The following is a 24,507-nucleotide window of genomic DNA, read 5'->3' on the forward strand; positions in this document are numbered from 1 at the left end:
AATTGAAAATTAATGAACTAATAAGCTTTCAATTTAAGATGAAAAATTAAGAGTTAACCCCCCCAAAAAAATAGAAAGAAGGAAGTAAAAAGGTAATAAAGGAAAGTGAATAGGAAACTAAGCTATCATGGGATCACCAACATCTTTGTCGGTTTCTTTGAAAAATTTTGTTAAATGGTCCAGACTCACGAATGATAGCTGAAGAAAAAAGTAGATGTAAATAATATTAGGAATGAAAAATGAGACATAAATGTGATGCAGCAGAGATTAAAATAAGGAAATTTGTAAGCAACCTTGATGTCCTTATATTTTAAAAATTTGAATGCCATGGGGGTACCTGGGTGGCTCAGCGGGGTAAGCCTCTGCCTTCAGCTCAGGTCATGATCTCAGTGTCCTGGGATCAAGCCCTGCATCGGGCTCTTTGCTCGGCAGGGAGTCGGCTTCCCCCTCTCTCTGTGCCTGCCTCTCTGCCTATTTGTGATCTCTTGCTCTGCCAAATAAATAAATAAATAAAATCTTTTTTTTTAATTGAATGCAATGGATAAATTCCAAGACAACTTTAAATTACTTCAATAATAGAAAACCAGATTGCTCTTTTACCACTAAGGAAGATGAATGGGTTCTTTAAAAACTTCCTGCAAATAAAATAGCAAGTCCCAATAATTTTAGAAGTGAAATCCACCGAAATATTCAAGGAAAATCTTACACAAATTTACAAATTAGAAAAAGAGGGAATGAATACTCCATGGTCTTTACAAAATATGTGTAAACTCTTGATACTCTTTCCTCCTAGAGGTGGAAGCCTAATTCCCTCATCTTGAGGGTGGACTGGACCTAATGATGCAATTCTAACAGAAGTAACAAAAAAATGATAGGTGGGACTTGAGCAAATAGTTCATAAAAGGCAATACAGCTTCTTCCTCACTCTTTCTGTTGGTTTACTTGTTCTTGGAGAAACCAGCTACTTATCAAGAGAACACTCAAACCTATGGAGATACTTACATGGTGGAACACTGAGGCCTTCTGCCAACAGTATGTGAGTGGACCATCTTGAAAGTGGATTCTTTAGCCCCTGCTGACATCGTGACTGAAATCTAATGAGAAATCCTTAGAACCCACCCACTAAGCCACTCCCAAGTTCCTGACACACAGAAGCTTTTAGATTATAAATTTTTGTTGGTTTGAACCACTACAGTTTTGGGGGTAATTTATTACACGGCAGTAGCTAATATACATTCCTGCTCATTTTGTGAGGCTAGTATAACCTAGGCACCCAAACGAGATAGAATATAAAAATGGCCTTTAATTTTACTATCGCATACAAGCATAGGAACAGAAAGTCCAAAACAAAAAGTAGAAAATCAAAGCCAAAGATGTATAAAACAGGAGAGTACATCTTAGCCAGCTTAAATATATTAGAGTACAAAGTTAGCCCATTAGGAAATCTGTTCATATAATGTATCACTTTAACAGATGAAAGAAGACAAATTATTTGATTATCTGAATTGATGTAGGAAAAGAATTTAATTTAATAATAGTCAACATGTTTGTGATAAAACTCCTAGTAAGCTAAAAATAGAAATCAATTGATGAACAATGTCTACAAAGAAGCCACAGAAAGCCTACTGATTAGTAAAAAAACATCTAAAACACCCCCCTTTTAAAATTTAAATTTAATCAATTATCATATAATGTATTATTTCTTTCAGCGGTACAGGTCTGTGATTCATCAGTCTTATATAATACCCAGTGCTCATTACAATACATACCCTCCCCAGTGTCCATCACCTGTTCCCCTTACCCCATCTCCCTCCCCTCCAGCAACCCTCACTTTCTTTCCTAAGATTAAAAGTCTTATGGTATGTCTCCCTCTCTGGTTTCATCTTGTTTCTTTTCTTTTCTTCTTTTTTTTTCTTTTTTTCCTGTTTTCCCCTATGATCCTCTGCCTTGTTTCTTAAATTCCACATAGGAGTGAAATCATATGATAATTGTTTTTATCTGATTGACCTATTTCACTTAGCGTAATACCCTTTAGTTCCATCCACGTTGTTGGAAATGGCAAGATTTTAATTTTTTGATGGCTGCGTAATATTCCTCTGTGTGATGTCTGTGTGTGTGTACACACACACACACACACACACACACACACACACACAGAGACATCACATCTTTATCCATTCATCTGTCAGTGGACATCTGGGCTCTTTCCATAGTTTGGCTATTGTGGAAATGGCTGATATAAACATTGAGATGCACGTGCCCCTTCAGATCACTACATTTGTATCTTTGGGATTAATACCCAGTAGTGCAATTGCTGGGTCATAGGATAGCTCCATTTTCAACTTTTTGAGCAACCTCCATGCTGTTTTCCAGAGTGGCTGCACCAGCTTGCATTCCCACCAACAATGTAGGAGGGTTCCTCTTTCTCCACACTGTCAGCATCTGTCATTTCCTGACTTGTTATTTTAGCCATTCTGATTGGTGTGAGGTTATATCTCATTGTGGTTTTGATTTGTATTTCCTTGATGCAGAGTGATGTTGAACATTTTTTCATGTTTGTGTTGGCCATTCATATGCCTCCTTTGGAGAAATGTCTGTTCCTGTCTTCTGCCCATATCTTGATTGGATTATTTGTTCTTTGGATGTTGAGTTTGGTAAGTTCTTTATAGATTTTTGGATACTGGCCTTTTATCTGATATGTCATTTGCAAATGTCTTCTCCCATTCTGTTGGTTTTCTTTTGTTTTTGTTGACCATTTCCTTTGCTATGCAAAAACTTTTGATCTTGTTGGGGGAGTTCATTTTTGCCCTTGCTTCCCTTGCCTTTGGCGATGTTGCTAGGAAGAAGTTGCTGTGGCTGAGGTCAGGAAAAAGTTCTTGCCTGTGTTTTCCTCAAGGATTTTGATGGATTCCCATCTCACATTGAGGCCTTTCATACATTTTGAGCCAATTTTTGTGTGTGGTATAAGGAAATGTTCCAGTTTCATTCTTCTGCATGTGGCTGTTCAATTTTTGCAGCACCATTTGTTGAAGAGACTATCTTTTTTCCGTTGGATATTCTTTGCTGCCTTGTTGAAAATAAGTTGACTGTAAAGTAGGGGGTCCATTTCTGGGTTCTCTATTCTGTTCCATTGACTTAGGTGGGGTTTTTTTTGTGTGGGTACCATACTCTCTTGATTGCAGCTTTGTAATAGAGCCTGAAGTCCAGAATTGTGATAGCACCAGCTTTGGTTTTCTTTTTCAACATTCCTTTGTCTACTCCGGGTCTTTTCTGGTTCCATACAAATTTTAGGATTAATTGTTCCAGTTGTGTGAAAAAGTTTATGGTATTTGATAGGGATTGCATTGAATGTGTAGATTGCTGTATGTAACATAGACGTTTTCACAATATTTGTTCTTCCAATCCATGAGCATGAAATGTTTTTCCATTTCTGTGTGTCTTCCTCAATTTCTTTCATGAATGTTTTATAGTTTTCCGAGTATAGATCCTTTGCCTGTTTTGTTAGGTTTATTCCTAGGTATCTTATGGTTTGGGGTACAATTATAAATGGAATTGACTTCTTAATTTCTCTTTCTTCTGTCTCATTGGTGGTGTATAGAAGTGCACCTGATTTCTGTGCATAGATTCTATATCCTGCCACTTTATACTGAATTTCTATATAAGTTCTAGCAATTTTGGGGTGGAGTCTTTTGGGGTTTCCACATAGGGTATCATGACATCTGCAAAAAGTGAGAGTTTGACTCTGGATTTGGATGCCGTTTCTTTCTTTTAGTTGTCTGATTGCTGAGGCTAGGACTTCTAGTACTATGTTGAACAGCAGTGTTGATAGTGAATTATCTCTGCCATGTTCCTGACCTTAGGGGAATAGCTGTCAGTTTTCCCCCATTGAGAATGATGTTTGCTGTGGGTTTTTCCATAGATGGCTTTTATGATATTGGAGGTATGTGTCTTCTATCCCTACTCTATGAAGAGTTTTTATCGAGAAAGTATACTGTACTTTATTAAATGCTTTTTCTGCATCTACTGAGAGGGTCGTGGGGTTCTTGTCCTTTCTTTTATTTATGTCATTTAGAACACTTTTAAAAATTAGAAAGAACTTATGGGTGCTTATTATCACTCTTACCCATATTGTAGAGTCTTCGCACATTCAGAAATAAAAGGGAAAAACAAGTAAAAGTTAGGAATAATTAGAAGAAACAAAACTATCATACATTAATTTGTATGGAAAACTCAATGTACATAAAAATTGAAGTTATTAATAGTATAGCAAAAGTCATTTGCATTTGTATATACAATAAAACTTTTACATAAAAATATATAATTTAAAAACAAAAATAAATAGGTTTTGTAAATCTAAGTTGAGATTTTAGAAGATTTTAAAGCCTTATTGAAAGAATTAAATAATTTAAACCTAAGTAAATGGAGAAATGTACTACTACCATAAAAATTCTTTCGTGTCTTACCAATTAAGTCTGCAGATTCAATGCAACTTTAACCAAAACATTGTTTTCCATAAAACCATATACGCTTTTTTAGATAGAAAATGGCCTGTAATAGGCAAGAAGCTCCTGAAGAAAAAAGTTTAGCACTTGCAATCTCAAGTGCCAAGACTAATTATGACTACAGTATTTATGGCATAGAGTTCCAATTTCTCCATATCCTTGTTAACAGTTGTTACTTTGTTGTGTTTATTTAATCCATCCTGATGGCGAGGAGGTGCTGTCTCATTTTTTAACCTATTAATGTTTAGTTGCTCTAGCACTATTTGTTGAATATCTGTCCTCCATTGAATTGCTTTTGCATCTTTTGTCAAAAAAAAAATTGAATGTATTTGAATGGGTCTGTTTCTAGGTGCTCTGTTGTGTTCCATTTTTCCTGTGTCTATTACTGCCAATACGACAATAACCGCAGCTTTGTAAAATGAATTGGGAAGTTTTTCCTCTTCTAGTTTCTGGAAAAAATTTTATAAAATTGTTGTTCTTAAATGTTTGGTAAATTCTCTAGCATTTCTGAACGTTTATATTTAATTCTAAAGTTTTGTTAATCTGTGTCAACATAATATGAGTGAAACCATAAGTCACACACTAAGAGAAGATAGTAGGACACAGCTGAAAGAAGAGTAGTATTTGAAAAGTCTTACAGATTGCTAAGAGAAGCAAACAAATTTGAGCAAAAACTGTAATCAGACATTTCATTAAAAGGATACATGGTTTAAAAAAAACCACAAAAACATGCTCAGACTTGTTAGTTTTCAGAGGAAGGCAAATCATGACAGTATTTTATACCCACCAGACTTGGCAAAAATTAAATGTCCTCCTGGCTATTGGATAAATCTTTTCTATATAGAATTATAGAGCCAAAGACCACTTAAATAATAATAAAAAGTAAAGCTGGACTGTATATGTTTTTATGTTTTAAATACCTTGTAGATTTGGAGAAGAATTAATAATAAAGACTTAAAAAATTTAATAAAAAAACTCTACCCTGAGTGTTTCCTTCATTTTGTTGTTTTCTCTCCTTTGCTCCTGTTTGGGGAGCATGTAACTCAGATTAGAGATTTGGAGAAATCACAGTATTTTTTTTTTTTTTTGGAGTGTGTTCTTTATTTTGCCTGTGGCACCTTCCATAAGTCATAGAAAAAAATCCCCTCCTTGGGGGAAATAACTCTCTTTCTGCTTTTATTGTCTTTTTTTTTTTTAAAAGATTTTATTTATTTATTTGACAGACAGAGATCACAAGTAGGCAGAGAGGCAGGCGGGGGGTGGGGAAGCAGGCTCCCTGCCAAGCAGAGAGCCTGATATGGGACTTGATCCCAGGACCCTGAGATCATGACCTGAGCTGAAGGCAGAGGCTTAACCCACTGAGCCACCCAGGCGCCCCTCTGCTTTTATTGTCTTAATTGTCACCCTTATATGTATTTTAGATCCCTTTTGGTTCTAGACAATGTGGTTATTTTAGAGGTATCTACATACATTAATTATTCTGGTTCCTTGGTTATTTCTTTAAACTTTGTGAAAAGCAAATGTCTAATTTTAACTGCAGCAGCTTTAGAATCAGTTGGATGAGTTTTGACCCTCATTCCCATTTGATTTCATAAATTTTCTTTTTTGGTCTGGAGGAACATATGACCAAAATGAGAATTTGGGGGTAGAATTTTAATTAAATCAATCTTGTATTTCATGGCTATTATTACTTGAATGAAGGAATGGGAGTTGAGTATAATAGCTCTATAGATAGAATAATATAGATCAATGCCTTGTTTGCATGGACAATCAAAAAAGGTTTTCCTGATAATTTAGTTTTTAGATCTTCAGTTAGAAGAATATTGTTAGGAACTAGATCCTCAAAGCCAGCTTAGGCTTTACCAATACCCTGTGTACCAGTGATTCTCCTTGGACTTGTGGGAATAGTCTTACCTGTGCTTCTAGATCATCATTTTCTAGTTTGGGATACTTGTTCCTCAAGATGCATGAAAATAACATTTCTTCACCAAATTAGTTGGTAGATGCTGTGTACTATTAGCCCTCTTTTTAAACCCTTCTTAAATGGACACAGTACTCATTGACATATTAAGATCTTTGAACAGTCAGTTATTAAGGGATGAAGAATCCTAGAATACGTTTAATATTGCTTAATTCACCAATTCCTGTATTGACCTGAATATTGGCCACTTTTTTTCCATGGGATACCTGTTCATATTGGGAGGAAGAGTCCTCAAAAAAAAAAAAAAAAAAAAGCTAGAATATTGGTAATATATCACTAATGTGTACTCACCTTGAAGTTCTCTGTTCCAGATGGTTGTAAGTAAGGCTGGCTTCTAACATTTCTTTACTCCTTCTATACTTAACACCTATCTTCTGCCTATGTTGTGTTATTGATTGTAAAACACAATTGCTTTATCATCTGTGGCTGTGATTCTTGGTTTTAAGTGAAGGGCAATTGGATATATTAAATTATTCCTTTTTTTTGGACGAAGATATTGGAATACTGATTACCTTTCTAGTAAAATCTAGTAAGGAACTACTCTGTATGTATCATGATTGAAGGCAATCTAAGAAATTTGCATTCTTATACATACTTTTTAAGGAGAAAGTCCTGTAGTTAAAGAGTAACAAGCTGTTTTGTCTCTGCATGCTAACCTTTGAAAGAGTCATCAAATTTTTCTTATATTCTTTTAAGTATAGCCTATGCAATATACTGTGCCATAGACCTACACTAGCTACATGTGGCTGTTGAGTACTTAAAATGTAGCTAAATCATATTGAAATGTGTTTTTAACTACATACTGGATTGCAAAGACTTAATATGAAAAATAATCTAAAATATTACAGCAATTCTTATATTGATTACATATTAAAGTGGTAATATTGTGGTAATATTTTGGTGTTTTAATAAAACATTTTATTAACATTAATCATCTTTTTTTTACAACTTAATGTGACTACTAGATAATTTAAGATTACTTCTGTGGCCTGTATTCTATTTCTTTGGACAGAAATATTCCCCATGAACTGACAGGTCTCAGAGACTGAAACTCATTAAAGTTTTATAAAGCTTTCTGGCCCAGGAAAGAATTTGTTTTTGTTTTGGAAACTTTTGGCCGAAGATCTCATGATCTTTCATTTCTTAAGTCTCTTTGAAGTATCTTAAGAGATCACTACCAGATCTACAACATGGAATTGTGCTTTAGGCACAGAGAGAAAGATGAAAAATCTAGATCTTTCTAACTATATCATTAATAATTTATCTTGCCTATTTCTATGGATAACTGTTTAACCTTTAAAATGTATCCATCTTGTGCTCGCTGCAGCACATATACTAAAATGTATCCATCTTGGTAACTTCCTCTCTAAACCATCATTTGAAAATTGAGTATTCTTTGACCTCCTTAGGTAGACTTCTGCTTTATATATTGGAGCATCATTTTTAGATCAGTCTCTCCACTTTTGGGGAGAGAATTTTAGTAACAACTATCATATTAGTTTTCATGTGTTTTGCCTTTTATGATGACAAAAAGTTCTGTGGTTCTTGGGGTTAAGTGAAGGACAAGGGTATTGAACATGGTGGCTACATTTTTTGGAACAAATACTGGGATAGTGAACCCTTTGCTATCCTAATAAAATCTAGAAAAGAGTAGTTCTGTCTCAAGACTGAAGGACTATACACGAGTCATTTCATTACAATTTTAAGAAATATTCTTGTAGCTGTTTATATAAGACATTAATATAATTTCTGATCTGCATATGGAGCACCTGATTGCCTGAATCTGGCTTCTTCGAGAAAATCTCATTTTAAAAACTTTGGTTTTTTACAGCCATTCCCACTTTTGTTTCCTTGTTTAAGGATCTCAGTTAAGAATCTAATAAGCATATGATAATAATGGGTTAGCTTAATGCTTTTCAGTTTCAAAAGACTTATACACAAGGGCACCTGGGTGGCTCAGTCAGTTAAGTATGACTCTTGATTACAACTCAGGTCAGGATCTCAGGGTCATGGGATTGAGATCCACATTGAGCTCCACACTGGGCATGAAGCCTGGTCAAGATTCTCTCTCTCTCTCTCTCTCTCTCTCTCTACCTATGCTCCTCCCAACACCCTCACACTTTCTCTCTCTCGCTCTCTAAATAAATAAATAAATAAATAAATAAATAAATAAAAAGTCTTACACACACATCACCTATTGCTGACATCTGAAGTACATCCTGTGAAAATTAGGGCACTTACTTTTATCCCCACGTGTTTTTTATTTTACCAAACTGCCTTATTTCTGACCTGGCTTTCTCATACTGGAACATAGGAAGATACTAAGCTGTATGGCTGTATCACTCTTTTTTTGAAGCTATGTGATAAAGGAAGAAGAGTAATTCTTACTGGGTTATCCACATGATTCTGTCCTGCCTCGTGTTTTAGTTTGTCTGGGTTATCCACATGATTCTGTCCTGCCTCGTGTTTTAGTTTGTTTTTTAAAGTTTTATGGGTTTATTATACAAATTGAAACAAGAACAGAAACTGTAAAAAGCTTTCTGAAACTTTGGAAAAGAAAGTAAAACCTCTTCAAAACTTCCTCTTCCAAAAATCAGAGTCATCCTTATAAATGGGTCTCATTGCCTCATGTTTCATTTCGTTGCTTTCATGGACATTGTTATGTGGTCTATAGACCAAGTAAATTTGCCTGTATTTGGAATGGGAGGATGCCTCTGCAGATCAGCACTAGAGGGCATTGAAGCCCAGCAAAAAGTATATGACTTAGGAGCTAGCCAGAACCTTCATCTAGCTCACTTACTGGCAATAATACTTCATGTTTTTTGGAGAAGGAAGTTCCAAAACGATGAGACTGGAACAAAATTTTGTTCTTAATAATAAAAATCCCAGTGTAGAATAGAGGTGTGATTATCTGGTATAATAGGAGAATTTTTAATAGATAATGTGGCCAAATAAAAATCAGTGTGTGACCTTGCACAAGTCATTTAACCTTTTGATTCTCCATTTTCTTACCGTAAATGAAAAGGTTAGACTAGATTTACTTTCATTTAATACTTATAATGAATCTGATACCTGGGGCACCTGGGTGGGTCAGTTGGTTAAGCGTCTGCCCGTTTGGCTCAGGTAGTGATCCTGGAGTTCTAGGATCGAGTCCCACATTGGGCTCCCTGCTCAGTGGGAAGTCTGCTTCTTCCTCTGTCCTTCACCCCACTCTTATGCTCTTTCTCACTCTCTTTCTCAAATAAATAAATAAAATCTTTAAAAAAAAAATCTGTTACCTCTGCGTTACTACAGTATGACTTATATAGATTGTCTTGTTTAATCTTCACAAAATACTTTAGAGGAGGTATCCTATACTTACAGAATAAAAGAGTTCATCTAAGTAAATGGCATACAGATAGTGATGGAAGAATTGGAATTCTTTCTTTCATAAACTGTTTTTTTCCTGCTACATAGACTGAGGTGTTTCTTACTGGATAAATTTATTTGAATGGTTCACTGTAACTTTTTTGTTTGCTTGTTTTTTTAAAGATTTGATTTATTTATTTATTTATTTATTTGTTTGACAGAGATCACAAGTAGGCAGAGAGGCAGGCAGAGAGAGAGGAGGAAGCATGTTCTCTGCTGAGCAGAGAGACCAATGCGGGGCTTAATCCCAGGACCCTCGGATCATGACCTGAGCCTAAGGCAGAGGCTTTAACCCACTGAGCCACCCAGGCACCCCTCATTTTAACTTTTAAAAAGCGTGTTACATGAACAAATCTTTTCCTATCATTTGACTACTTTGAACTTCTATTACAAATCTGAAAATCTGTGCATTGAAAAAATAATGAGCAAATGCATAGATTGAGACTAAAGAAAGTCACTCAATTTGTTCAATACCCTGCCTCCCCAAAGTACAGACTTTTCAGTCCTTTTAGAGCAAATTTTAATAGAAAATTTGGCATTTGGGATAACCAGCAATCGTATAATTAAAGATGTCTATATGTGGAGAATAGCAAAACAAGGAAATTAACTTTACTAAAATGAATCATAGTCTAAACTTTGAAATACTAATAACATAATCTGTATCACTAAATGGCTGTTCAATAAATATTATAAACTAACGCAGTAGGCAGTGGATATAGTGGATAAATCTGTCTTAGTTTTCTATGTAGTTTAATACAGTATGGTTCATAGTTTGAATCAACATTAGATGATTTTTAGGTCTTAAACTAGTCTTAGTTCTAGGACCTGCATATTTGATGATGCGCTTTTCTTTTGGAAAGGAGCTATTAAGCACTCACCTTTTTAAAACTTTTTATTTTGAAAAAATACAATTGTATACAGAAAAATACAGTGAACCGTCATGTCCTTATTGTTCATCTTCAGCAACTAGTCTCATAGCTAAATATATGTGTGTGTGTATTTACATTTATAAAATATATATAAATATAAATATATTTATATTATATTTATAAAATCTCCATTGATTATGTTGATTATGTTGATCTTTTCATGTCTCAATTTTTTCTTTTGTAATTTTTTAAAAAAAATAAACATAAAATGTATTTTTATCACCAGGGTTTCAGGTCTGTGAATCACCAGGTTTACACATTTCACAGCACTCATCATAGCACATACCCTCCCCAATGTCCATATCCCCATCACCCTCTTGCATCCCCCCTCCCCCCAGCAACCCTCAAGTCTGTTTTTTGAGATTGAGTCTTTTATGGTTTTTCTCCCTCCTGATCCCATCTTCTTTCATTTTTTCTTTTCCTACCCCCCCAAACCCCCCACATTGCATTTCCACTTCCTCATATCAGGGAGATCATATGATAGTTGTTTTTCTCCGATTGACTTATTTCACTAAGCATAATACCCTAGTTCCATCCATGTTGTTGCAGATGGCAAGATTTCATTTCTTTTGATGGCTGCATAGTATTCCATTGTATGTATATGTATGTATGTATGTATATGTATGTGTGTGTGTGTGTGTGTATATATATATATATATATATATATATATATATACCACATCTTCTTTATCCATTCATCTGTTGATGGACATCTAGGTTCTTTCCGTAGTTTGGCTATTGTGGACATTGCTGCTATAAACATTTGGGTGCACGTGCCCCTTCGGAGCACCACGTTTGTATCTTTAGGATATATACCCAGTAGTGCAATTGCTGGGTCATAGGGTAGCTCTATTTTCAGTTTTTTGAGGAACCTCCACACTGTTATCCAGAGTGGTTGCACCAGCTTGCATTCCCACTAATAGTGCAGGAGGGTTCCCCTCTCTGTGCATCCTCACCAGCATCTGTCATTTCTTGACTTGTTACTTTTAGCCATTCTGACTGGTGTGAGGTGGTGTCTCATTGTGGTTTTAATTTGTATTTCCCTGATGCCCAGTGATGTGGAGTTTTCTCATGTGTCTGTTGGCCATCTGGATGTCTTCTTTGCAGAAATGTCTGTTTATGTCCTCTGCCCATTTCTTGATTTGTTCTTTGGGCGCTGAGTTTGCTAATCTCTTTATAGATTTTGGATACTAGCCCTTTATCTGGTATGTCGTTTGCAAATATCTTCTCCCATTCTGTCAGTTGTCTTTTGGTTTTGTTAACTGTTTCCTTTGCTGTGCAAAAGCTTTTGATCTTGGTGAAATCCCAATAGCTCATTTTTGCCCTTGTTTCTGTTGTCTTTGGTGATGTTCCTAGGAAGAAGTTGCTGCGGTTGAGGTCAAAGAGGTTGCTGCCTGTGTTCTCTTCAAGGATTTTGATGGATTCCTTTCTCATTTTGATGTCCTTCATCCATTTTGAGTCTGTATTCGTGTGTGGTGTAAGGAAATGGTCCAATTTTATTTTTCTGCATGTGGCTGTCCAATTATGGACATGGAATGGCTGTTCACCATTTGTTGAGGAGGCTGTCTTTTTTCCATTGGACAGGAAGTAGGAAGATCCTGCTTTGTTGCAGATGAGGTGACCATAGAGTTGAGGGTCTATTGCTGGGCTCTCTATTCTGTTCCATTGATCTTGTGTCTTTTTTTTGCACCAGTACCATATTATCTTGATTTGGCTTTCTTTTTCAATATTCCTTTGGCTATTCGAGGTCTTTTCTGGTTTCATATAGATTTTAGGATTATTTGTTCTATTTCTTTGAAAAAAAAATGGATGGGATTTTGATAGGGATTGCATTAAATGTGTAGATTGCTTTAGGTAGAATAGACATTTTCACAATATTTGTTCTAACAGTCCATGAACATGGAACATTTTTCCATTTCTTTGTGTCATCCTGAGTTTCTTTCATGAGTACTTTATAGTTTTCTGAGTATAGATTTTTTGCCTCTTTGGTTAGGTTTATTCCTAAGTATCTTATGGTTTTGGGTGCAATTGTAAATGGGACTGACTTCTTAATTTCTCTTTCTTCTGTCTTGTTGTTAGTGTAAAGAAATGCAACTGATTTCTGTGCATTGACTTTATATCCTGACACTTTACTGAATTCTTGTACAAGTTCTAGCAGTTTTGGAGTGGAGTCTTTGGGTTTTCCACATACAGTATCATATCATCTGGGAAGAGTGATAGTTTGACTTCTTCTTTCCTGATTTGGATGCCTTTAATTTCCTTTTGTTGTCTGATTGCTGAAGCTAGGACTTCTAGTACTATGTTGAATAGCAGTGGTGATAATGGACATCCCTGCCGTGTTCCTGACCTTAGCGGAAAAGATTTCAGTTTTTCTCCATTGAGAATGATATTTGCAGTCGGTTTTTCATAGATGGCTTTGATAATATTGAGGTATGTGCCCTCTATCCCTAAACTTTGAAGAGTTTTGATCAGGAAGGGATGCTGCACTTTGTCAAATGCTTTTTCAGCATCTATTGAGAGTATTATATGGTTCTTATTGTTTCTTTTATTAATGTATTGTATCACATTGATTCGCGGATGTTGAACCAACCTTGCAGCCCTGGAATAAATCCCACTTGGTCGTGGTAAATCATCCTTTTAATGTACTGTTGAATCCTATTGGCTAGTATTTTGGTGAGAATTTTCGCATCTGTGTTCATCAAGGATATTGGTCTATAGCTCTCTTTTTTGATGGATTCCTTGTCTGGTTTTGGGATCAAGGTGATGCTGGCCTCATAAAATGAGTTTGGAAGTTTTTCTTCCATTTCTATTTTTTGGAACAGCTTCAGGAGAATAGGAATTAGTTCTTCTTTAAATGTTTGGTAGAATTCCCCCGGGAAGCCATCTGGCCCTGGGCTTTTGCTTGTTTGGAGATTTTTAATGACTGTTTCAATCTCCTTACTGGTTATATGGGTCTGTTCAGGCTTTCTATTTCTTCCTGGTTCAGTTGTGGTAGTTTATATGTTTCTAGGAATGCATCCATTTCTTCCAAATTGTCAAATTTGTTGGCGTAGAGTTGCTCATAGTATGTTCTTATAATAGTTCGTATTTCTTTGGTGTTAGTTGTGACCTCTCCTCTTTCATTCATGATTTTATTTATTTGGGTCTTTTCTCTTTTCTTTTTGATAAGTCTGGCCAGGCGTTTATCAATTTTATTAATTCTTTCAAAGAACCAGCTCCTAGTTTCGTTGATTTGTTCTGTTGTTTTTTTACTTTCTATTTCATTGATTTCTGCTCTGATCTTTATGATTTCTCTTCTCCTGCTGGGTTTAGGCTTTCTTTGTTGCTCTTTCTCCAGCTCCTTTAGGTGTAGGGTTAGGTTGTGTACTTGAGACCTTTCTTGTTTTTTGAGAAAGGCTTGTACTGCTATATATTTTTCTCTCAGGATTGCCTTTGCTGTGTCCCACAGATTTCAACCATTGTGTTTTCATTATCATTTGTTTCCATGAATTTTTTCAATTCTTTAATTTCCTGGTTGACCCATTCATTTTTTAGAAGGATGCTGTTTAGTCCCCATGTATTTGGGTTCTTTCCAAATTTCCTCTTGTGATTGAGTTCTAGGTTCAGAGCATTGTGGTCTGAAAATGCAGGGAATGATCCCAATCTTTTGATACCGGTTGAGTCCTGATTTAGGACCCAGGATGTGGTCTATTCTGGAGAATGTTCCATGTGCACTAGAGAAGAATGTGTATTCTGTTGCTTTGGGATGAAATGTTCTGAATATATCTGTGATGTCCATCTGGTCCAGTGTGTCATTTAAGGCCTTTATTTCCTTGTTGATCTTCTGCTTGGATGATCTGTCCATTTCAGTGAGGGAAGTGTTAAAGTCCCCTGCTATTATTGTATTATTGTTGATGTGTTTCTTTGATTTTGTTATTAATTGGTTTATATAGTTGGCTGCTCCCACGTTGGGGGCATAGATATTTAAAATTGTTAGATCTTCTTGTTGGACAGACCCTTTGAGTATGATATAGTGTCCTTCCTCATCTCTTATTATAGTCTTTGGCTTAAAATCTAATTGATCTGATATAAGGATTGCCACTCCTGCTTTCTTCTGATGTCCATTAGCATGGTAAATTCTTTTCCACCCCCTCACTTTAAATCTGGAGGTGTCTTCGGGCTTAAAATGAGTTTCTTTACGGCAACATATAGATGGGTTTTGTTTTTTTATCCATTTTGATACCCTGTGTCTTTTGATTGGGGCATTTAGCCCATTAACATTCAGGGTAACTATTGAGAGATATGAATTTAGTGCCATTGTATTTCCTGTAAGGTGACTGTTACTGTAAATTGTCTCTTTTCCTTTCTGATCTACCACTTGTAGGCTCTCTCTTTGTTTAGAGGACCCCTTTCAATATTTCCTGTAGAGCTGGTTTGGTGTTTGCAAATTCTTTCCGTTTTTGTTTGTCCTGGAAGCTTTTAATCTCTCCTTCTATTTTCAATGATAGCCTAGCTGGATATAGTATTCTTGGCTGCATGTTTTTCTCATTTAGTGCTCTGAATATATCATGCCAGCTCTTTTTGGCCTGCCAGGTCTCTGTGAATAAGTGACAATCTAATATTTTTACCATTGTATGTTACAGACTTCTTTTCCCAGGCTTCTTTCAGGATTTTCTCTTTGTCACTAAGACTTGTAAATTTTACTATTAGGTGATGGGGTGTGGGCCTATTCTTACTGATTTTGAGGGGCGTTCTCTGCACCTCCTGAATTTTGATGCTCGTTCCCTTTGCCATATTGGGGAAATTCTCCCCAATAATTCTCTCCAGTATACCTTCTGCTCCCCTCTCTCTTTCTTCTTCTTCTGGAATCCCAATTATTCTAATGTTGTTTCATCTTACGGTGTCACTTATCTCTCGAATTCTCTCCTCGTGGTCCAGTAGCTGTTTGTCCCTCTTTTGCTCAGCTTCTATATTCTGTGTCATTTGGTCTTCTATATCGCTAATTCTTTCTTCTGCCTCATTTGTCCCAGCAGTCAGAGCCTCCATTTTTTATTGCACCTCATTAATAGCTTTTTTTATTTCAACTTGGTTAGATTTTAGTTCTTTTATTTCTCCAGTAAGGGCTTTTATCTCTCCGGAGAAGGTTTCTCTAATATCTTCTATGCCTTTTTTGAGCCTGGCTCGAACCTTGAGAATCGTCATTCTGATCTCTCGATCTGTCATATTACCAATGTCCGTATTGAGTACGTCCCCAACCTTCGGTACTGCCTCTTGTTCTTTTTTTTGTGGTGAGTTTTTCCGCCTTGTCATTTCATCCAGGTAAGGTTTGCTTTCTCCTCCTCTGGAATTCTGCTGTTCTGCTTGGTAAGTGAAGTTGGTCCTGGCTGGATTTCTTGTTGATCTTCTGGGGGAGGGCCCTGTTGTAGTGATTCTCAAGTCTTTCCGAGAGGCGTAATTGCCCCGCCCTTACCAGGGCCAGGCTAAGTAATCCACTCGGTTTTGCTTCCCGGATCTTTTGTTCCCTGAATGCTTTCCGTAGAGTTCTGGAGGATGGGAATGGTAATGGCAGCCTCCCAATCTCCAGCCCGGAGGAGCCAAGAGCTCGGGGTCCCGCTCCTCAGTGCACCCTCAGAGAGAAGCACCCAATCGCTCCTTTTTCTCTGGCCTCTGGTCGTGCCTGGAGAAAAGCAGTTGGTCGCTTCTGCCTCCCTGGCCTCCAGCTGCGCGCTTGGAGAAAAGTGCTTAGTCACTCCGTCTCCCTGGCCTCCGGTCGCACTCCAAGCTCACCCAGCCTGTGCCCGATTCAAGGTAACCCCGAGTTGAGAGCTCACTCCTCGGCTTTGTCGCTTTAGCTGCTTCCCCGCTCTAATACCTGTGAGCTCTGTGACATTCAGACACCCCCACTCCTTCTGTGACCCTGCAGGACCTGGGGTTACGCTGACCCTGTTTGGGCTTCCCCCTGGTTTAGCCTCTGGAGCGATGTCCCTCAGTGGAGCAGACTTTTAAAAGTCCTGATTTTGTGCTCCGTTGCTCCGCTGCTTGCTGGGAGCTGGCCCCTCCCCCTGTGGTCTATCTTCCCGTCGCTTTGGATTCACTTTTCCGCAGGTCCTACCTTTCAGAAAGTGATCATTTTTTCTGTTTCTAGAATTGTTGCTCTTCTTCTCTTTGATTTCCCATTGGATTTGTAGGTGTTTGCTATGGTTAGATAAGCTATCTAGCTGATCTCCTGCTACGTGATGTCCTCTCAGCTTGCTACTTCTCTGCCATCTTGACTCCTCCCTTTGTAATTTGTTTTAATTGGTATCCTCATATTGCTGTATGTTGATTGTCTCTTAATCTATAGGTCTTCTTTTAAAATTTTTCTTGTAGTTTTTATTGTTTTGTTTTGTTTTCTATTGAAGAAACCGTATCATTTGTCCTCTGGAGTTTCCTGCAGTCTGGGTTTTGCTGATTTCATTATCATGTTGCTTTTTGGGATCTTTCTCATCTCTACTTTCTATGTTTACTAGTTAGATATAAATATGGTTCAATACATAGACAGGGTTTAATGTTTTGGCAAGAATACTTCATAGGTGGTTTAGTGTACATTCATCAAGAGGCTAAGCCCCCTTTTACTCTTATGGAATGTATTTCCTCAGCTGTGCTGCACTAGATATCATAATCTTGCTCTAGGTAGCTATTTTTCTGTTGAGCATCACCGAAGCAGAAGTCATTGTAGGTCCTATTCTTTCCCCTTATTTCTGTTGTGTTCCCCTACCCCTCCATTTGACCTTAAACTTAGCGGTTCTTGGGAAGAGACTGTCGTCTCAACTGTTGTATGTTCCTGGATTATGTAAAGGTTACAGAAGTCAAATGACTATTCTGAGTAATAGTAAGTGCAGCGTATCTTTAAACAGCTTTTTCAGTCTTTCTGGGGTTTCTTGTGTGCGTACAGCTACCTTTAGGAAGAGTTCAGCTGGATCATATGTATGATGTATCATTGCCTTTTATACTTAGGCTTTCATTAAAATTCTGCAAAGACTTAACATAATAATCAAGTGATAGTTATAAAACATCACAGTTTTTTGGATTTTAAACCTATTCAGTACCGGCAAGGCCATAGTCTCAGCCTGGGAGAAAGAAAGCAGAGTGGTTATCCAGTTACATGATTAATATCTTTGCCTCCAGCATTTCAGTCTGGAAAGCCCTTTTGCCTGCAGCCCACCCCCTGAGTCTATTTTTAATACCCTTAGACTTGTATGGTTTTGATACTTAGGTTTGCACCAAGAACCATGATCTGAATATTTTTCCCCCTGAATATTTTCTCCTATCCCTGCCTCACCTTTCTTTCTCTCCCTTTCCCTCCCTCCATCCGTCTTTTTATTGAGCACACATTGCCTGATGTGTACCAGGAAAAGTGCTAGACTTAGGAAACACAAAAACAAAACAGCAGCCTTATCTGCAAGGGAAGGGTGGACCACTGGAATTTAGTTATCTATATGAAAAAAATACATGTATCACATACAGACTCCAAGGGACCTCAAGCACCAAATGTATAAAGCATTTATAAGAAAATAAATCTCTCCCTCTTTTTTTAAAGTAGGCTGCTGGAGCATGGAGTCCAACACTGGGCTTGAATTCATGACTCTGAGATCAAGACCTGAGCTAAGATCAAGGGTCACACACTTAACTGACTGAGCCACCCAGGCACCCTGAAAATAAATTTGTGACGTCATGAAAGGACAAGTTTCTAAAAACAAGATACCAAAAGCACTTTTCATGAAGGAAAATTCTAATAAATTTGAATACATTAAAATAAAAGCTTTCTGTAAAACAACACCATAAAAAGAAAAACAAGCTGCAGATGGGGAGAAAATATTTGTAATTAAATAATTGGCAAAGGATTAGTATCAGAGTATAAAGAGGACTCATTATTATAAAAATAACAGTAAACAACAAAGTGGAAAATGGGTAAAGATTATGAGTAGACAGTACATATAAGAAAGCATAGTGGTCAATAAACATGTAAGGATGTTAAACCTCATTAATAGAGTGATGCATATTAAAGCAGTGAAATAATTTCACACACATTACATTGGCAAAAGTCTGTCATTACCGGATTTTGGAGAGGGTAAACAAATTCTCATACACAGCTGATGGAGTATACTTTGAAGGCCAATTTAGCAATAATTAGAAGGTTGAAAATCAACATACCAGAATTCCCCTGCAAGGTTTGTGTATATGTGTTTGTGTATGTGTCTGAGAAAAACTGTTGCATAACAAGAGCTGTATGCCAAATGTTTTTTGCAACATTCTGTGTTACAGTATAGAGCTGGAAACACCATAGGTATCTTTCAGTAAAAGAATGTATAAATGAAAAGTGGTATGTTCAGACAGTGGGATACTATGTGTATTAATTTTCTAGGGCTGCTATAACAAAGTACCACAGAGTAGGTGTCTTAAGCAACAGGAACTTATTTTCTCACAGTTCTGGAGGCTAGAAGTCCAGGATCAAGGTGTTCACAATGTTGATTCCTTCTGAAGGGTGTGAGGGAAGGATCTTCCAGGTTGCTTTCCTTGACCTGCAGATGGCCTTCTCCTTATGTCTTTTCACACGTTCTTCCTTCCTTATGTGCCTTCATATCTGCATTTTCCCATTTTATTAGCACAGCTATGGTATTAGATTCGAGCCCACCCGCATGACTGATTTCTTTTAACAATGAAGTTAAATGAACAATGAAGCCTCTGTAAAGACCCTGTCCCCAAATAAGTTCACATTGTGAGGTACTGAGATTGATACATAATTCAACCCATAACACTAGTAACAGTTAAAACAGATAAACTAGAATGAATGAAAAGATACACTTTCTAAAGCCCCATAAGTAAAAGGGAGAGGGGGAAAGGTAGACTAATATATGCATCATAACTCTATGTTTATAAAGTAAACAAAACTGCTTCATATTGTTTAGTGACATACATTACCACCCCTCCCCCCATTCCAGCAGGGATCCAAGTGGATGCCTGAGACCATGGATAGAAACCATGGATTTTTTTCTTATACATAGTACATATGTACCCATGATAAAGTATAGTGTATCAATTAGGTACAGTAAGAGATTAACCACAAATAGTAAAATAGAACAATTATAACAATATACTATAATAAAAGTAGGTGAATATGTTCTCTCTAAATATCTGACTGTACTCACTCTTCTTGTGGTAATACGAAGGTGATGAAATGCTTACATGATGAGATGAAGTGCAGTGACTGATGTAGCCATCATGATACAGAGCTAGGCTACTGTTGACCTTCTGATTATAAGACCTGATTATACAGTATACATCAGAAGGAAGATCACCTGCTTCTGGACCATGGTTAACTTTGGATAATTTAAACTGAAGGGGGACTACTGTACTGAATATTTGTAGTAAAATATAAATATTCATAAGAATGATAAGTTCTAGGTAGTGGTCACCACCAACAAATGAATGGTGAAATGAAATTGGAAAACGGCCTAGAGGGGCTTCAGTTTCATCTACGAAGGTTTCCTCCTTAAGGGAAAAAAGGGAGAAAATGTTCAGATTACTTCAAAGTCACTGGCAGGAATGTGTATTGTATTATTCTCTATAACTTTATACTATACTTGCAACTTGGTAATCTCAAAAAATAGTAAAAAATTGTTCAATGCTTTGTAGAATGCTTGGTATGCATTAGAATAGTAGAAAAGAAAACTAACTCAATGAATGTATTGATATCACTAAGAAGTTGAAAGCTTCATTTTAATAATATCAATAATAGTAGGCAAAAGTTTTCTGTTAATAGTTAATTCTTCTAGTGGAAGTTAGTTTTGGGGTCCTGGGTGACTCATTCGGTTGTGTCTGACTATTGATTTCTGCTCAGGTCATCATCTCAGGGTCCTGGGATCAACACATCAGGCTCTGTGCTCTGCAGGGAGTCTGCTTCAGGATTCTCTCTTCCCACCTTGCTTGTACACACGTGCTCGCGTGCACACACACTCTCTCACTAAAATAAATGCATTTTTAAAAAACGAATTAGTTTTAATTTTCTGAACAGGAAAATGAGTTTTTTGATAAAATTAGAAAATGCTTATAATATTCTTCAAAAAAACAAAAAGTTCACTATTCATACCTAGTGAAGTTTGAACTTTAGAAATAACTCATTTAGGGACGCCTGGGTGGCTCAGTTGGTTGGACGACTGCCTTCGGCTCAGGGCGTGATCCTGGAGTCCCGGGATCGAGTCCCACATCGGGCTCCCAGCTCCATGGGGAGTCTGCTTCGCTCTCTGACCTTCTCCTCGCTCATGCTCTCTCTCACTGTCTCTCTCTCTCAAATAAATAAATAAAATCTTTAAAAAAAAAAAAAAAAAAAAAAAAAAAGAAATAACTCATTTATAGAGCATTGTATTGAGTATATTAGGGAACCTCTTATGTGAGTCAGCAACACATAGTACATGAATGACTTTGTTCTCTGCACTCCAGAGTAGTAGCACTCAACTAGAGACGTGATAATATGTAGAGTAGTTTTGGTTGTCAGAATGTCTACTGACATTTAGTGGGCAGCATACCAAGCATTCTACAAAGCATAGAACAAACTGTATGGTAAAGCAAGATGCCACTAAAAACCAGTGTCCTATTGAGATGTATTGGTTTACAACCTAAATTACTTTTAAAGCAGATCCCCAAAAGCTCATAAGATCAGGCAAGAATTCTGAATGGTGACTATTTTTAATGCAATTTGGGAAGAGTTGTAATGGTGTCTGTATGATTTCTGGAGGCTGCTGCATCGGATCTCGGCCAGCCAGAAAAGATGACAACAGCAGCCAGAACAACTTCTGAATCTGTGAGAGATAGGAGAGGAAAGGGGGAAGGTGATTTGAGCCACTTCTTAAAGCAGTATTTAAGTAGAGATCTTCTCACACAAAGATAAAATATAGATGAACTATTCAGGAGGCAGAAGAAGTAGTTTGGAATCACGATTTAGGAACAACACTGGAAAGAAGAGAGGAAACAGCAGGAAAAGAAGAAATCCTACATGAGAACATACATCTTCAGTGTCAAAGAAGCCTTGGTTAGACCAGATTTTTCCTGCCAACCTTGTGCAGATGAACCTCTAACAGGAAGAAAATGGAGATTTTAAAAAGGAGAGTAATGCTGATATTGCAGCTCTTCTTGAGGAACTAGGAACAACTTTTAAGAATTGCTCAGGAGCAGGACTGGAAGGAGCAAGAGCAGAAAGCTGAAGAAGAAAGAAAAAGTATAGAAAACGTTGAGTGGAAACCCTCTCTTTAATCTTATTGGGCCATTCCAGCCTCACGCCAGTTTCAAAGTTAACAAAAGATGGGATGAAGGGGGCACACCTGGTGGCTCAGTTGGTTAAGCCTCTGACTCTTGGTTTCAGCTCATGTCATGATCTCAGGGACGTGAGATAGAGCTCCCTGTCAGGCTATGCACTCAGCATGGAATCTGTTTGAGATTCTCTCCCTCTCACTCTGCCTCTCCTCTCACTCACATGCTCTCTCTCAAATAAATTTTTTTTTTTTTAAAGGTGGGATGGTTATGTTGTTTTCAGGAACTATGCAAAAATGTATACATTATCAGAAGAAAGACGAAAGATTTGTAAGTGATACACTGTGATCTGAATTTCACAAAATGTTCATGTAGAAATATATATAGTACAGTTTTATGTGCTTAATTAAAGACTGTAAAATGGGGGTGCCTGGAAAGCCTAGCTGGTTGGGCCTTTGACTCTTGATTTCAGCTTGGCTTATGGGATTGATCCCTGGGTAGGGTTCTGAACTCAGCTCAAAGTCTGCTGGATTATCTCTGTCCTTCTCTGCCCCTTCTCCCCAACTCATGATCTATAAATACATATACACACACATACATACATAAAATCTTAAACAAAGACTGTCAAATGTAAGTGATTCAAAACAAAAGCATTTGGGGATGTAAATGTAAACATAATTGGTACTTTGTTATTAGGTAGTATAGTATCAAAATGAATTTTTCTTGATTTTATGATCATAGGTTGTTTTTTATTAAGGTAAGTTTTACATGACCTAAAATTAACCACTTGAAGTTCACACTTGAATGACATTTAGTACATTTATAAAATGTAACCATCACCTCTGTGTAGTTCCAAAATATTTAATCACCCCAAAGTGAAACCCCATATGCTTTAAGCAGTCATTCCCCAATTTCCTGTCCCCTTAGTTCCTGGCAGCCACCAGTCAGCTTTCTGGTTCTATGCACTCTGGATGTTTCAGACACATTAAATTACATAATAATTACATAATAAATGACCTTTTATGTCTGCCCTCTCTAAATAGACTTTTCAGGATTCATCCATGTTTTAGTATGGATCATTCTTTTTTTGTGGCTGAATGATACTCCATTATATGGATGTACCACATTTTGTTTATTCATCCATTTGGGTGGTTTCCACCTTTTAACTCTTAAGAATAGTGCATCTCTGAATATTTATGTGCACATTGTTGTTTGAATACCTATTTCATTTCTTGGATATATACCTAGGAGTAAAATTTCTGGGTTATATGATAACTATGTGTTTTGTGAGGAAACACCGGACTATTATCTGTAGCAGCTACACTATCTTAAATTCCTGTTAGTAGCAGACAGTGGTTCCAGTTTCTCCACATCCTCACCAACAGATCCCAGTTTTGTTTTGTTTTGTTTTGTTTAAGATTTTACTTATTTATTTGACAGACAGAGATCACAAGTAGGCAAGAGAGAGCGGCAGAGAGTGTAGGGGAAGCAGGCTCCCTGCAGAGCGGAGATCTTATGTGGGGCTCGATACCAGGATGCTGGGATCATGACCTGAGCTGAAGGCAGAGGCTTTAACCCACTGAGCCACCCAGGCACCCCCAAATCCCAGTTGTTTTTAAGAAGAAATGATTAAGTGGGCACCTGGGTGTCTGAGTCCATTGAGTGTCTGCCTTTGGCTCGAGTCATGATCCCAGGGTACTGGTTTCAGGTCCTGCATTGGGCTCCCTGCTCAGCAGGGCAGTCTGCTTCTCTCTGCCTCTGGCCCCACCTCCATTCTCTCTCTCTCTCTCTCTTTCTCTCAAATAAATAAGTGAAATCTTTTTTAAAAAGACATAGTTACGTGTACAAATAAATATTTCTGGTTGATGGGATTAAGAGTAGTTTGCTTTATATATATATTTTATATTTCAACTTTAATAGAATTAGCCACTACTATTGTGGTTATTTTTATTATTTATTTTATTTTTAAAGATTTTATTTATTTGACAGACAGAGATCACAAGTAAGCAGAGAGGCAGGCCGGGAGGGGGTGGAGAAGCAGGATCCCCGCTGAGCAGAGAGCCCAATGCGGGACTCGATTCCAGGACCTTGGGATCATGACCCAAGCCAAAGGCAGCGGCATAACCCACTGAGCCACCCAGGCATCCCTATTGTGGTTATTTTTAAAAACAGAAAATTTTTTTGTTCTCTTTTGAGCGAACTAAAAGTAAATGCTTTAGAAAAGTATAAGATAAAAACATCTTTTACTTTGATGGACTGTGAGCTAAGTCATAATCTACAAAAAGGATTTAAAGTCAATATACTTTTGATAGAATTAACTATTTTGCAGGAAGAGGAAGCTAAGAGTTTGACTTATCCTGGCTAGGCTAGAATGGCTTCTTTTTTTTTTTTTTTTTTTTTTTTTAAAGATTTTATTTATTTA

The 24,507-nt window shown here is 37.1% G+C and overlaps 1 protein-coding gene and 1 pseudogene across 2 annotated transcripts in view; both read left to right on the forward strand.

Moving 5' to 3' along the window:
• The window catches only part of RFX7 (regulatory factor X7), a 136,634-nt gene that overhangs the window by 30,368 nt on the left and 81,759 nt on the right, over positions 1-24,507 (forward strand). The gene's annotated exons all lie outside the window — the stretch shown is intronic.
• On the forward strand, positions 21,607-22,587 carry LOC122894111 (annotated as a pseudogene).

Source organism: Neovison vison, chromosome 13 (assembly GCF_020171115.1).
Source record: "Neovison vison isolate M4711 chromosome 13, ASM_NN_V1, whole genome shotgun sequence".
Lineage (NCBI taxonomy): Eukaryota > Metazoa > Chordata > Mammalia > Carnivora > Mustelidae > Neogale > Neogale vison.